Below are 6016 nucleotides of genomic sequence, written 5' to 3' on the forward strand. Positions count from 1 at the left end.
ATATCTTAATTATTTTGTTTGTTTTTGAGACAAGGTCACTTTATGCATTCCAGGCTTGCCTTGAACTCATGGTTGGCCTGTCTCAGCCTCCCTACTGCTAGGATTATAAGTGTGTGCCACTGCACCCAATTAATTCACCTATTCTTCTGCCATCATATTGGTTAAAACTGATACTGTTTCTATGTAATTTTAGTTTGTAAATCCGAGCATTCCAGACTACTGTATATCTGGGCCCTACAAATTTTTCATTGCTCATAAAATATAACCAAGGAAACAGTATAATAAATACAATGATTCCAAAAATCATCCTCACAGTGAGACTGACTTGGGATCCAGTCACTTCACACTTGAGTCTCATCTCTAAAAAGAGGATAATAATGGTGCATGCTGTAAGAGTTAAATAAGATAAGGGACAGAGAGGAAATAGCACAGGGCCTGCACAAGATGAATACCTACAAAAATCAATGCTATTGGCAGGAATGAGTAGACAAAGACCAGACACTATTAACACCTTGGGGTATAAGTTGTGACTCAAGTAGACATGCAGGCTTAGCTCAGAGGTATTTTCTGGTCAGCAGTTTTCCATGATTTAGTTTCACAGAGTCAGAAGTCTAAAACATGAATGGGTTTATATATTTAATTGCATATTGTTCACTTATGTATGGAGCCACTTTCATGTGATCCTTGGAGAGTTAGTTTAACAGTCCCCCCAAAAGCACTAAAGTTAAAGACTTCTTTCCAAGCCCAGAGCACTACAGGAGGCATGGACCCTGAGAAGTCTTCCAGCCGTGGAGGTCATGTGCCAGTGCTCCTGTACACGCTCCATCAGGACAGGCCACCTCAACATGGGCCGACATGCAACGGACCCAAGCTGTCATGGACTGCAGTCTCGGAAAGTGGGAGGTAATTTCTCTTTTAGGTTGATTATATCAGGTATTTTGTTAGAGTAGCAAAAGCTGACTAGCAGAGATACAGATCATTTCTATCAGCAGATAATATATAATTCTTCTGCTGGGCGTGGTGGTGCACACCTGTAATCCCAGCACTTGGGAGGCTGAGGCAGAAGGATTGCTGTGAGTTTGAGACCAGCCTGGGCTACACAGTGAGTTCCAGGCCAGTTTCAAATACATAGTGAGACCCTGTGTCAAAAAACCAAACAATAAAAAAATTATTTATAATTAAGAAAAAAATAACCCCGAATCTTTGTCTTCAGTTAATATGTCAGGCCTGGGGGTGTAGCTCACTGTGAAAGTCCAGGGTTCAATTGTGCACACACGAAGAATTAGCTCTTAACCTGTGTGCTTTCCATATCCTTATTTGTAGGGTGCTAACTGACACATTAAAATTCATTATTACATGCCTATAATGATCCCACAGTAATGCCATACTCTTTTTCAAAAACATTTCTATTAATGTTTATTAATTTTACAAAATATTGGCTTTTAATGTGAGATTTTTCACAGTAACTTTCTACCTGCAATTCTGAATCCTCCAATTATTTATCCTATCTTTTCCCACCTACAACCTTCAAAAGTTCCTCTTTGCTCTTAGCATAGTTTCATTTATCCCTCCATACCCCAAATAAATATCCTGTTTTGCAAACAGCTTATTAAATACTTAGGTTGTTTTAATAACTTCTAATACCTTACTGAAACTTAACAGGGCTCAATTTAATTCATAATTTGATCAGTTGTCAGTATTTACAATATATATGTAACTATGTTAGATATGGTTTACAGAGAATGGTTATATTTCTTGTGGAAAAGATAAGACAAGTAGATGACCAGTCTTAACACAATAAGGAAAATGTTTAGAAATGCCTAACATAGGAAGAGTTCAGGGATTAGTAGACGTAAATGGGAGCAAAGGTATTGAGAAATATCATTTCAGTTGGGCTTTGAAGGCCATGTAAGAATGAGATGGAGAGCAGTCTCAGCTAAGGCCAAAGAAATCTAAAAAAGAGATGAAGTCAGTTGTGGTGGTAAATACCTATAACCTCAGCCCTTAGCAGGCTAAAGTAAGCAAAAGGATTGCCACAAGTTTCAAGGCTAGCCTGGACTACAGAGCAAGGCCCTGTCTCAAAAAAAAAAAAAAAAAAAAAGAGTGAGAGAGAAAGGGAGAACAATGATATTTTAGTTTGGCTAAAATGTAGAATTCAAGAAGAAAAGTAGTAGGAAAGCAACTAGAAAACTAAGTTGTAGCCAGATTGGTCCTGAATACTGGTCTAAAAGGTAAGGACTTTGCTCTGTAAAGAATGAGGAATGAAGGCCAGGGATTTAACTCAGCAGCACCACACCTGCCTTGCAAGTGCAAGGTCCTGAGTTCGATCCCTAGTACCAGCGGGGGGGAAAAAAAGAATGAGGAATGACAAGAAAAAACATCTATCTAAACCTTCACCACCAAAGCTGGACTTATCAGTGGATTACTATTTTACATATAAATAACTGTATAGATGTATCTCATGATTAAAGTCATGTTCAGAAAATTATTACAGTTTTCAGTTGGATTAGAGTTTTAAAGGAAAGCACTATCACAATCTCATTAAATCCTTCATTTTGTAATTAAGGCTACCAAACCAAGCCATATTTTAAGTATATGCTTATAGAGGTTCAAATATATACAATATATTTCAATAGACATTTCATAACTTGCTTCCAAATCACTTTTAGGATTTTCGGTATGTGTAACTTAAGATAAATATAGACCTTATTTGCAAAAAAAAAAGCTATAGAGAGTAAGTGGTTTCTAACAGAAATGAAAGCAGATGTCAACTATACTCCACCTCTTCTATTTTCTTTCTTACATCTAAAAATAATCCTTCTTTCATTTTTGTACCAATAAATAGTTCACTGAGTTTCTATGATTATATAGTCTAAGTAGCTTGACAGCTATTAACACCAAGAATACATTTTCCTATTTATTACTTTCATATCAAATTATTACTTTACTATAACTCACTAAACAATTAAAACAAGCTCCAGTACTTTTAAAAAAATTTTTATTAGTACATGTTTGCAGTAAATTATGATTATACTCCTTTTGACAACTCCTTTGAATTTATCCTAAGCTAGTTTGCAGTGCTCAAATAAAAAGTAAACATGTATTCAACCATTAGTTTAAATTCACAGCAACGGCTGAATAGTATTCCATTTTATAGAAAAACCACATCTTCTTTATCCAGTTTCCAACTGATGGGCAGATATGCTGTTTCCAAGCTTTAGCTATTACAAACTGTGCCACTATAAACATGGGTGCACATATATCACTGTGGTATGATTCTTTTAATCCTTTTGGAAAGATACCCAGCAGAGGGACGGCTGGGTCAAATGGAACCTCTAGTCCCAGCTCTTTGAGGTATCTCCATATTGATTTCCATAGTGGTTGCACCATTCTGCACTCCCACCAACAACAGAGAAGGGTTCCTTTCTCCCCACAACCCTGCCAACATATGTATTGTGTGATTTCTTGATAGCAGCCATTCTTTGTGGGGTGAGGTGAAATCCCACTGTTGTTTTCATCTGCATCTCTCGAATGACCAGTGATGTGGAACATTTTTTCATATATTTACTTGCTGCTTTTATTTCTTTGTCTGAGAAATGTCTGTTCATTTCAGATGTCCATTTTTGAATTGGGTCTTTATATTGGGGGGGCTGACTGTTTTAAGTTCTTTATAAATTCTAGATAATAGTCCTTTGTCTGAGGAGCAGCTGGTAAAAAGTTTTTCCCACATTGTAGGTTGTCTCTTAGTTCTGTTGATGGTTTCTTTTGCAGTGCAGAAGCTTTTTAATAAGATGAGATCCCACTTGTTGATTCTTTCTGCTAATTCCCGTGCTACTGAGGATTTGTTCATAAATCTACTACTCATAAATCTACTCATAAATCATACTACTCAGCCATAAAGAATGAGAAAGTAGATTCATTCATAGGTAAATGGGTACATTTTGAGGATATACTCCTAAGTGAAATAAATAAGTAAGTCACACACGTGTAAATACCAAATAGTTTCTCTGGTGTCAAAAACTAAAATAGTACTCAAGATCCTAATGGGATAATTAGCAATGTGAAATAGGAAGAAAGGGACTAAAGGTATAGGGTCAGTGAGAAGGGTAGGGGAAGGGGAATAAGGGAAAGGGAAAAAATGTGAGAAAATGTAAAAATGGAATTAAAGTGTTTGTAGGGAGGAGAGGGTGAAGGGAGGGTGGGGTCAAGGGGAAAAAATGAGACCCAAGACCTGTCATGTAAAGGTACAAGATCCCAGTAATGAATATAACTGTACTGTCTACCTAGAATGTACCAATAAATTCAATTTAAAGAAAAAAAATTCACAGCAATGGTACATTAAATATTTCACTGTTTGTTTTGTTAAGAAGCACCACGAGTTTATAACCCACAAAGAAAAGAATTCAATGCTACCAATCAAATTACCTGCAATGTCTTCCTTGTGACCCTACTGGCAGGGCAAGCTGTCACCAAGGCCCCTGGTTGTTTCTTCTCTTCCAAGAGATCTGGCAATGTAAATGTTTCATGTTTTAGGCATTAATTACTTTGAATTTTAAAATTTAAAACCGTGCCACATGTGATAGTGCACACCTGTAATCCTATCACTCAGAAAGGGTGGATTGTTTCAAGTTCGAGGCCAGCCTAGTATTCACAGTGAGTTCAAGCTCATCCTGAATTATATAGCAAAACTCTCTCAAAAGCACCTACATATGTGTGTGTGTGTAGGTATACATACATATGTATGTATACATACATATGTATGTATACCTACATACATACATAAAATTAAAAACCTTGTGTTGATAAGTACAGAAGCTCAAAAGACAAAGCACTGTTAAAGGCTACTGCTTTGAAATACTGTAGTATAGAGACATATGCTACACAGGGAAATATAACAACATACAGCATTTATCTAGATAGGCTGCACAGTATCTGTCTTAGAATTTGAAATTGGCAGTGTATATCAGAATGAGAAAAAAAATCACTGTTTACCTGAACAACATAATTTAGGCACAGTTATACAAATATGAATAGTCCTGTCTATAGCTATTATTAGAATGAATTTTTTTTACCAATTTCTGTATAATCAAATTTTCTATATATAGTCATTCAAAAATAGTCACTGAAGTGGCCTAAATTAATAAGCTACAGACTTGATCATGTTCTTTAGTGTTTCTATGGCTGGCAAAATAAATATTAGAAAAGTATTTAGAACTGGTATTGACTATAACCACCTATAAAAGAGTCCAGTTTGTTATTGTTGCAGCAGCCAAAAATAATAATAAAAATACCCAATTAAAATGGCTGGGGATGTAGCTCAGTGGTAGAGCACCCCTGGATTCAATCCTCAATATCATAAAAATAAAGGCTGTTTGGGACCAGACGTTATGGGATGACATATGTTGTGAAAACTTTTTCTGGAGAAGAACTGAGAGTTACTGAAAGTTTGAACCAGGGTGTAGGGTGATAGAAATAGTATTCTGGAAAGATATATCTGGATGACACCAGATCAAAATGTACAAGATACTAAAAATGAGGAGACCTATTTGGGGCATATTTGAAAGCTAGCATAATACAATAGTCCACTATAGCACAGCATAGATTCTGGAGCTAGACTGGGTTCAAATCTAGTTCCATCAACAGTTTTATCACCTCATTTAAGCCCTCTGTGCTTGTTTCCTCAGATCTAGAGATTATTACAGTACCTTTTTCAGAAGGCTGATTAGTGTCTAGAGTTTATGACATTTCCCAGCATATATAACCACTCTTGCCAGGTATGGCATGGTACACACATGGTATGGCACACACAGGAGGCTGAGAAAAGAGGATCACTGTGAGCTAGAGGCCAGCCTGGGCTACCTCGTCAGTTCAAAGCCAGCCTGAAGACATAGCAACCCTATCTCAAAAACCAAAACAGACAGAGCTGGGGATTTAACTCAGTGGTTCCACTGCCTGCCTGGCAAGGGCAGGACCCAAGTTTGTTCCACCCCCGGCAAAAAAAAAAAAAAAAAAAAAA

This window comes from Fukomys damarensis, unplaced genomic scaffold (genome assembly GCF_012274545.1).
Source record: "Fukomys damarensis isolate Sample0158 unplaced genomic scaffold, DMR_v1.0_HiC HiC_scaffold_35, whole genome shotgun sequence".
Lineage (NCBI taxonomy): Eukaryota > Metazoa > Chordata > Mammalia > Rodentia > Bathyergidae > Fukomys > Fukomys damarensis.